A 10,965-nucleotide genomic window follows, 5' to 3' on the forward strand; every position below is an offset into this window, starting at 1 on the left:
CTAGCCCAGGCAGAAGGGTAACTTGTACAAAGGTGCCGAGGGTGCTGTGATTGGGACACAGAAGGTTTGTTGGACCTTAAGCAGTGTCTATGAGAAAGCCTGGCGGGCGCAGGGCTGGGCAAAGGGGTTGGAGTCAGATCAGGAAAGGCCTGTGGACCGTGTGCTAGGATCTTAGCTGATGGACAGTGGGGCACATCTGTAGTCTGTAAAGCCACAGGCACATGTGTTTGTGCTTTAGAAAGCTACCTGGCAGTAATGTGGAAAGTGAATTTGTCCAGGAAGAAGTTGCTGGGCAACATGCCAAGTGGCATGCCAAGTTGGTAGAAGCAATGTGTGTAAACCCCACATCCAATTTCAGATTCTTTAGGAAACAGAACTGAATCAGCTCTGTGACCATTCCTTCTTTTGCTGGTCAGAAGAGCTTCCTTCTCCTTATGTGACTGACAGATTGACCCTGCCTGGTTATACCCAAATGTCAAGTGAAGAGAATGGCCAACAGTTTGCCTGACACTTTAATTTAAAAAAATGAGGAAATTGTGGTCCACTGAGTGAAAGGACTTGCCCATGATCCCAAGCTGATGGTAGAACACTCTTCCGAGGACAAATTTATTGCCTTTTACCCTCTCTTCATTCATATTATTAGAGTAATGCTAGCTAAAAAGACCTGACACTCGCTCTCCCAAACAGCATCTCCAAATCACTCGGCCTTCCTTTGTCACAGGAAGCCCTTCAGACACGCCTCACTATTCCTCAGCTGGGCATCCCAAATTCCCTCATTCGGGCTGAGGCAAGGGGGTGAGCTGGAGCTCAGATCACACTGTAGACAGTTCCTGTAGTGCAACCCGATACTTGGGATGGTGGCTTTTGCTGAAGTCAGCTTTGTTCTGGTCTGGAGAAGAGGTGACAGAAGCTGAAGAGGTGCAGCCTGTATTTTAGCTGGGGCCCCGGACGTCCCTGCTCAGGCTTGAGACGTGCCTCAGATAACCTAGCTTTTTGCTTGTTGTGTTTACTTGCTCGCTTGCTTGTTACAGGGTTGGTGGCTTCTGCCAGATGTTTTCAGACTGTTGGCTCTCAGGAGTGGCTGTCCCAGTACAGCCCACAGGCTAGGTATTTCATGGGGCCAGAGCTGACGTCCTAGACCTGCCTGTTTTCCTTAAGTGCAACGTCAAGCAAACGCACACTGGTCTCGTTGTGCAGTCTCGTAAGTTGGCAGAAGCCAAACAAGATGCCCAGAACCACAGAGCCTAGGTTTGAGTGCCTGAACAGAAGCTCGTCCCAAAAAAGTCACTCAGCAAGTAAAATAAAAGTGTCAGAAAGGTACCCACAATTTCAGACACTGGGACATTTTGCTTGAGAGAAAGGGGTGAGGCGAATTTCAAAGAACACTTTGGTAACAAAATAACACGATTAAGAGCATAATCCTTGTCTTGGCTGAGCACTGTGACAGCTGGGTGCCTGGACCCAGTAACCCTTAGAAGCCCACATCTCATGCCCGTCTTAAGCCCAGGCGGTGACGTGTCTCTTGTCAGAACTGGGAAGGAAGGGCTCATAGCTATTGATTGAGCCTGCCAGACAGATGGGGATCTTCAATATTCCATTTAGACTATTGTGTATTCTTAGCGCTAACGCCCCAGGGATGCCAGGAGGTGGGCGGCGGTTGACCTCAACAGAGGGTTACAGCTGAACTGATGTGCATTAGCTGTGACTGGGCAGAAAAATGTGCAGATGTCCCTCTAGCAAATGGAAATGAAATTTGAGCAAATCAAGAGAGGCAGCTGAGTGGTGGGGAGTTCCCCATCCCCCTCTGCAAACACATCCTGCACACACGTGCACACAGCTGCTGTCATGAGGCTTTTTCCTCTTGGAGTCTAATACCAGACATGTCACAGGGGTCAGAACCAGTGTCCACCGAAGGTGGACCCTTTGGGAGGTTTCTCACCCCTTTTCCTGGTAAAACATGCGTTCCACCTTGGCACTTTCTGGTCAAAAGTGAACTGTCATAAACTACAGTCTCAGGAGTAGGAGCCAAGACCTTTGCAGAGGGGCCTGGACACAGGTCGCTGGCAGCCCGTGGACGTGGACCAAGGTGACTAGCAGTTTTTGTATTTGTCCTAATCTCCTTCAAATAAAAGGAGGTTCTCCCTTAAAAATCACTAACATCATCCCCAGAGCATGTTATTGGTCCCACTGATGGAGCTGCAATAATGGTCCAAATAAGGGCATGCTAATGAAGGGGAAAGGAGTAACCATGAACTTGGAAGCATTTTTCTCATTGATGATTTTCAGTTTAAAAAACAAACAAACAAACAGATGAAGGTGACATTGGACACGACACCAATGCCAGGCAACCAACATGAAAGAAACTCCGGCAGGATTCCCAGGGGTCTCCTAGGATAAGAAAGATGATGAAAACTCTGTCTGAGAGCCAAATGCTCTCTTTTATCCTGTTCATTGTGACACCTGCCCTGACCACGTTAACAGGTTGGTAAGAAAGTGGGTGACCTTGGCAAACTTAGTTCTCAGGTGTGGATGCTGAACATTTTGCAGACCTGGTCCATGTCAGTGCAGAAGTACGAATTTCAACAATAGGGCTAACATTTGCTTCATAAAAGATGAAAAGTGGAAGGGTACCAGGTAAGAGGAGCAGGGCTTCTGATTCTTGATGAGAATGATAATTTACCTTGGGGGTATTTTATAGTTTGCAGACATAATCTTGTCCGTTATATGATTAGATCCTCATAACAGCCTAGTGGGGGTGGGTAGTACATGTATGATTATCCTCCTTTTACAGACATCAGACTTTGGAGAGGAGGGATCTATTGGAGCAGTGATTGACATAAAAATGTAGTAATGTTTCCAAAACCTGTGTGTTGACATCATCCCCTTAGCTCTCTCGGGGACATCTCAGGTTACACAATTATTCTGCTTCACCAAAGGGGAAAAGCCTCCCATAGCATTTCCCAGGAGAGATGGTTACAACAATAAAGTCCCTGAAATAAGGGCCAGGCACACACATTCTATTTTAAGGGCATTGTGCTCTAATACTTTTCCATCATTAAAGAACACATCTCTTCCTTCCTGCATCTGCAAAATCCTGGTGCCAGCAGTGTTATGAGGAACTGTCAACAAAGCAGGAAAAGAAAGAGCTGAAGCCAGATTTCACGACCTCCCTTCTTGAGATGCACCCCGCCACTTCAGGGGCAGTGACACAGGCGGCCTCAGTGGAAGAAAAGGATGAAAGACCCGACTTTTATAGCTTCTTCTTCCTATCTGAGCCCCACAGAGCACAAGGGAAATTTAAGAAGTTTAAGAGAATGCAGGATTAATTGGCAACAGAGAAAAAGAAATGCCCTATTCCTAGAAGGGTAAAGAATTTGCCTATCCTCCCCTTCACAGAAGAATGAGTTAAAGTACGTATGAGAGGAAGAGGTAAGTAAGAAATACCCCTGTTGACGTCTCATGTTAGACCCGTTGGCAACTTTGGCAATATGGGTACCAACTGAACAATTTGACTTCACCTCTGATGTCAATGGTAGGATGATTCGGTTGCATGCCTAGAAAATTCTCCCAATAGGAGACAGAAGGTAGAGATGGACTTCCCCTAGGTACCTATCTTCCTCTGCCACATCACTGCCCATGTTCTATGTTGCTACTGCTGCAGACTGGCCATCCTGGAGTTCATAAGCTGCTTGGTATGAGGGTACATGGTGGAGAAGAGGCAGGGCCATCTTGTCTGGAGTGGGATGCTGGCCTCCCTCCTGCCCTGGGGGCAGCATGGCCCGGCCAATCGCCACGTAGAGCTATTCCACTGCACCCTGAAGAAGCCAGCATCTTCACTTGCCTCCTTGACTAGTAACCTCAGACAGATGCCACTCGGAGGGAAAGGAAAATCATCCTTTTTCTTAACCCCACTGTTCTCTTTCTGCTTGGTTGGAGGGTTACTCTTTGTTTGTTTATTTGGGAACAGCTGAAGCCTTGTCCAATCCACAAGCCTTTTCTCAGTATATAAATACGCTTTTTAGTAAAAATGAAGGCTTGGCTGGCAACAACTTTGGTAGCTCTTGTAAAAAATATATACATAATTCTAACTGCTGGATGCTATTTACTTAATTATGTACTCAATAAATGGAACAACATTCAAAGCGATTAACTTTCCCCAGTCTAAAGGGTCTGAATCAACAACCTATTAACTTTGAAAAGGAAGTTTTCTATTCCAAAGCATGCATTCCAGGACAATACCAAATGTAGCAGTTCTGGAGACCCGCCTCCTCCATTCCTGGAAAAATGATACATTTCTTTTGTGAAACAATATTGTCTATTGAAGTCTGACTAGGTGTTGGCTGATTTGAGTTCTTACTGGTGTTTAATTTTAAGAACCAAAGATTTATCCCCCTCTCTTTCCAGGGTGAAGAGAATGCCTGCGAACACATTTCTTGCTTGGGGAGAAAGATGATGTGTTAGACTTATATGTATGAATAGAAACAGGTAAATAGTCATATTTCCGTCTGACTTTGTAATTTAAACAGTGTCAGTCAGTAGGAAAGGGCTGTAATTGGAGCCAAAGTAAGTGAGGTGAAAATTACTAGGTGTTAGAGCATCTGCCTCTCATTTTAATTAGGTGACTATAATAGCAAGATCAAAAACTTTTCCTTGTCACTCAATCCGTTGAGCTTTCTAATTGAGAAAGCAAAAGGCTTGTTTTGTCCTCAGGAAAGAGTGACCCAAAAAGATCTTCTCTAATTACCTGCCTAGAGCAGCAGACAAGCCTGGGCCCAGGGACAGAGCAGAGCTCCGAGGGAGCGGTGTCATGAGGGTGAGGTGCTCTGAGACCAGCCCCACAAAGGCCAGCCCCTGGAGGCTCTTAGGGACGGTCAGCCATCATTTGGCAACTTGGAGCTCTCACTTCTCACAAGGCGAAGCAGCTGAGAAGGAAGTGCATCTCACTGTACGTCTGTGGGTCTAGTCTGAGCTGGCCTCCCTGTTTGTGGGGTAGTCGTTCAGTGTCTTGCATCTGCTTTGCCCCACCTGCAAAGTAGACAATGAGGGCCGTCCCATCTACTTCACAGGAGCGCATAAAAGTCACACGAGGTAAATGTTTACTGGGGCTTACAAAACTCGAAATCCCACTGTGTTCTTCTTCTCCAACTTGGCATCCAAAATGAGATCCTAGTCCTTTAAATCTTTAAATTAAATAAATGACTTTGAGTCCCCATCCTGCTGATAATGAAAATGTCTCTTTTTTCTCTCTCCCCTAAACACTCCTCAAATGCCAACAAAAGCAGCCAGCCAGACCTGGTTAAACAAAAGCCCTGCTTGGCCCAATATAGTTCTGGCTCTTTCTCACTGGTGCGGCCATCTCAGCCACACCAAGCCTGCTCGGAAGCCTGGGGCCTCCAAATGCTACAGCGCTGTGCTCCTCTCCCTTTCCCGGGCAGCCGGCTGGGGAAGTCACGTGGTCCTATCACTGACTCTTGCCTTCCCTGCTCCCAGGACTCTTCCTGTCTGCTTGGCCCCAGTGGTGTCTCTGGGTAGGACTCTCTGGCCTCCAGAACGGGCCCCATAAAGCACTGCCAGAAACACAACTGTAAGTTCACTTACTGCCTTTGCTGCTGAGGCAATGCTCGTGGCACCAGTATGACACCTGGTGGCCTTGGATTGCCTGTCTGCTTTGGTGACGTGTACTTGACGCCAACACCCTCACGGCCATTTTCCCTGAGCACATCCTGCAGTGCTGCCCTGTCCGGGTCCAAAGCATTTCCAATCTCAGCTCCAGTTAGCCTGGATGCAACTACTGCTCACTCAGTCCCAAGCCCATCCCTATGTCTCACCCAACAGTGTGTGACATTTCTTTCAAGAGAAGAACTACTTTGTTACAACTGTAAAGCATTACACCACAAATGTCAGTGAGAGTCATTATCATAGATCTCGTGGTGCTGAAAAATCTAGTTCAACACCCTTCTCCTTTTGGAGAAGATGAAATCATGACATGAGAGGTGGCTCAATAATACACTGCTCATTCTTGGCAGAGCTGAGGGCAAGAAGCAGGCGTCCCAGTTCCTAATCCACTGCCTGACACCGTACTCTATGAAGTACAGATTTAACTTCTGAAAAAAATGTAACAGCAGAACTTGGAGGCTGAAAGATAGAAATTTATTTCTCCCTCATGTAACAACCCCAAGCACGTGATCCAGCATTGGTGGGGCAGCTCTGCAGTTTTCAATGTCTGCCTTCCTTCTTTAGATCCAAGAAGCATTTCTAATTGTGCCATTTTCTCAGTCATCAGGAGGAGCAAAGGAGAGAGTGGTGGAGCATCCCCAGCTATTTTTAAGAGCTAATCCCAGTAGTTGCACGTAAGTCTTTAGCACATCCCAGGGACAGGAGTAATTGCACGGCTGCATCAGGCAGCAGTGGAAGCTGGGAAACTTCAGAGGCTTGTGCTCTGCTGAAACTCAGGAGTGTGCTGGGACTAAAAAAAAGAAGGGGGAATGGATACTGCAGGATATCAGCAGCCTGCCACATTCTGTACACATAAAAACATATCAATCTTATTGCACAGAGCAGATATAGATATATGTATATATGTAAGTTATATACATGTATATGTACATGTGTATATGTATATACACACATTTTACACACACACATTTACAAAAATGAAACGTAATCAACCATCACAATTCCTACATCAACATCTGGTTTAGGTACCCTGCCTCCACCAAGCCTTCTCTTAGTTCCTAGGCAGAACTGGGCTTTCCTTCTCTCCTTCCCCACAGCAGCTTGTGCATAAAGGTTTCTACTTTGTACCACAATCCATTGGAAAGATTTGCTTCTCCATTAGACTGTAAACACATCAAGGGCAGGAACTGAATATGTTTCACCTTTGTAAGTCCACAGTCGACACTGAACCTGATAAACTGTAGGTACACAAGAAATTATTTGCTAAACTAAATTATCATCAGAAGTAAGATAGTAAGAGTTGAGTCTCCACACACATCTACACAGAAACAAAATTACTGCTAGCAGTTGCCACATAATAGCTGTAGCACTGATTACACACTCACCAGGGACCAGGCACTGGGTTAGGTGTTTTCCAGCATTAGCTCATTTAATGCTCACAAGAATCCTACCTTTGTCATTTCCATTTGACAGATAAGGTAACTGAAGCACAAAGAAATGAAAGAACTTCCATCCTCACTGAGCTGGTGATTGGTAGATCTGGGATGTACATTTGGGTGACTCTGTAGCCAGTGCTTTTAACCATCTTGTGTCTTATTAGGTGAGGTGGGCTAGCGGATGCTTTTTTAACATGATAAAGAGTACCTATCAGAAACCAAGAGACAGCCAGCACTGCAGGAAGCTAAGTGATTAATGACACAAGGGATGGGAGTCAGACGAATCCCTAAGCAACTCTCTTCCAACAATACAGACAACCCTGAGCAGCTCATCCTGCAGATATTCCATATGTGCCCGCCCACGTCAGGACTACGGAGACGCTGCTCCTGTTTTCCAAAGGGCCTTCATATGTTACATAAAGTTAGCAACTGAAATTTCAGGTGTCAGAAACAAACAAAGCTTCCAACGCTCTAAACCCTTGACCCTCACGAGAGACCCACCCCAGTACACACTCAAATACTGCTATCGTTCGCAAAACCCCACGATAAGAAGTAAACATGCAATGATAGTGGAATATAAATCAGAGATGACCCAAGACAGCAGAGTGGGCATTAGGGGATTGTGACCTGGTGGCGACACTGGGGACACAGAAGCATATCAGCTTTGGACACCAAGCACATATGTGCTGAATATGGGGGGAGTGGGTCATTTCTCTCTTCTTTGATTCTCTGCTGTGTAAGTACTGAGAAGAATCTCCTAAAACCACCTTAGGAGATTTTTTAATGCAACTTGGGTATGTTGGGGGGAAAAAAGACATGATTTGGAGGAGGAAAAGACAACAAGATTTGGTTTCACAGACACTTCAGAAATAATGGCATAATCTTATCCATTTTCAGCAAATACAATCTGAACCATTCAAGCCTCCGATAAAGGTGTATCACCTTCACTGGTGCAGCAAACTGCAGATTAAGCTTTTTTTAATGCTGTTCAAATTGCCGGTGGAGCAACCTTTTATGAGATATGATGGTTCAAACAATTTTGCAAAGAGCAGAAGACAAAGAATACGTTTTTACACTGAACTGGTTTCCTAGGAAACATTGAAAAAATGTAATAGGATATCTTTTAGAGGTAGTTCAAGGACCAGGGCTCTTCTTTACTTATTTAATTTTTTTGAACGGCGTTTAATATCTGCCTCTCCCTCTCTCTGCAGTGGGAGCTAGGAGGGTAGAACAAGCTCTCTCATACCCAGAAGCCCGAGTGTCCTCTTGTTAATTGAGTGCCCGCTCTACATAAAGGAAAAATATTTGAGCCAAGTCAAGCCTTTGTTACTCTCTGCAGCAGTTTGAAGTAAGAAATTAAAGAGAGAGAATTTGAATCTTTTGCTCAACCATTGATAAAAGAAAATCTCCAAATCCCAACTAAGAAATTAAGGGGAAAAAAGCCAACCCACTCTTTTTCAAACCATGTCTAAGTTAATCTGCTTCAAGGTCTTCAAATACCATTTATTTTAGGTTTATTTTTACTCTGGCTCTTCATTCGCCTCTGAGATGTGTCAGCATATGCAAGCTGACAGCGGGTGCCCGAATTAGCAGGCTCACAGATTTCCCAAGTTCAGATGCAAGACCACCAGGGTCTCAAGGTGGCAAACAAGCTCTGGGTGAAGAGTTAGGGGAATCCACAGGTCAGGAACCTTTCAAGGAGACAGGGCTGTCTGCAGTGACACCTTCACTAGCCCTCATTTCCATCATTCATCACTCATGTCAAGAGGAAGTCAAAATAGGAAAAGTGCAGGAACATCTGGGCTGTGTGGGAAGAAGTTAAATTTGATTTTAAAATAAATAAGGCATCAAAGCTTCAAGTTCCACTTATTCAAAAACTGTAGATGAAAATGTTGGTTTAAAGAAGTTTGGGATTTTTTTGTGGATGGGCAAGGGTGGGAGGGGGCTGTAGCCTCATGAGAACTTCCTCACTTATGGGTACTCTCACGCCACTGCTTCAGGCAAAGGACTGGGCAGAGCCCTGAGAAGGCAGTGGGGCCAGGAGGACAGCTGGTGATGGTGGACTCCCTCTCAGCCTCAGCGGGCTTCGTACACCCTACCTTTCTTCACATCCCCTGAGTCTGGGTAAGCGTGACATTCTGGGAGGAAACCTCTTCAAGCTGAAAACATTATGACTGTTCCTCTTTCAGGATCTTTCAGAATTGATGTGACAGTCTTAAGGATCACCAAAACACTTAATAACTGCCTTCGTAAACGGGATAGGGTGAAAACTTACCCAGGAAAGGGAGGAACCCAGAATCTGAAGCCTTTTCACTAAGATAAGAAACTGTAAGATGCTTAACCAACAAAAGCAAGCTGACAGGTACAGTGGTTATCCTTAAGGCTTTATGAGATCCAACTCATGCTAAAGGACACAGCAGGTCCCAGAGGGACCCTAAGACCCCACCCTACACATTGTTAAATGCAGGTTGAATTGGATGATGGTGAATATAAGGAACCTCACCTGAAGGTGGGAAATTCCATTTTTAACGCAGCTTGTGGGGACACATGGGGAGGGACCAAAGCAGCCCTTCCCAGTTGCTCTGCTATAATGAGCAGGCAGGTGAAAATGAAAGGGCTAAACATGAAAGCCTCAGGTAGTGGCAGATATGTGGATGCCACGCTTCCTTGCTTCTTTGTTTTTGATAACAGCATCTTACTTTCCTTTTGGAGCGTTAATGCCCCCTTTGCTGTTTGTCCTGATGGGACCATAAATTAAAGTTGATTGTTTTCCCCTAACCAAGAGATGGACAGGTGACCAAAGCTAAATCAAAGCCTTTTTCCCAGAATCTTAAGGAGAAGGATGTTCTTAGTCATTGGCACTCACGCCTGAACAAAAGGAACACCAACGGACGTACCTTCAAAAGCCCAGGTCCAGGCTTCACACCTGCAAGCTGCTCTAGATGCAGACAGTAAAATACCCATGAGTCCTAAAGCCTAGGATAAGTGCAGTTTGAAAGGGAGAGCAAATGCTGGTACACAAGAAGGTGAGACAGAAGGTGGATGCCACTGAATGAGCCCTCCATCTACAACAAGTGGGCCTACAGGCTGCACCATTCAGATGAACCATCCTGGAAGACCTTCTGGAAGGCATGGTAATTAATGGCGGTACGCACTCGCCTTTGGTGAATCATGAGGCTGGAACACTCAGCCTTCTGGACAAAGTGTACAACTTGGGGACCAAACTAACATGACATGTAGTCAAGATTCAATTAAGTAACATGGGAGTTTGTTATCAGGATATGAAGGATATCTCAAATACTGGAAGCAAGAGTTCATTGGGCTTCACGAGGGCCCAGAACCCAGAACCAGAAAGTCAAGAAGCAGGGTGCTCTCTGCGTGTCTGGGGCCCCTCGGCCTCTGGCACCCTCTCTTAGTTTAGCCCCGAAGACTGCTGATCTCTGACTCTCTGCACGAGGGTCTAAAGTGGCTGCTTCACAAAGGCAGCCTGAGCTACCAAAGCGCATCACCTCCCCGTTCAAGCACCTGGCAGAGACTGACCACACTGAGTCTCAGCCTTGGGCCTTGGCGTTGGAGCCCAGGGTCTGGAGTCTCTAGCTGGGGTGGACCGTGTCAGTGGAGGCCTGGCAGCCATCCTGTCTGGCCAGATCCTAGCCCACCTGTGCCCCACGGGAGCCTCCCTGCAGATTCAGGCATGGGCTGCCCACTGGAAAATGCCTCCTCCATCTAAGGACAGAAGGAGGGGGCACAGTCTGATTTTGGATCTGGATACTTATTATTTTTAAGTTTGGCAGCTTGGGGACAATTCCTTAACCTTTCTAAGCCCCAGCTTCCTCATTTGTAAAACAATAAG

The sequence above is a fragment of the Hippopotamus amphibius genome, chromosome 1 (genome assembly GCF_030028045.1).
Source record: "Hippopotamus amphibius kiboko isolate mHipAmp2 chromosome 1, mHipAmp2.hap2, whole genome shotgun sequence".
In the NCBI taxonomy this organism is placed as follows: Eukaryota; Metazoa; Chordata; class Mammalia; order Artiodactyla; family Hippopotamidae; genus Hippopotamus; species Hippopotamus amphibius.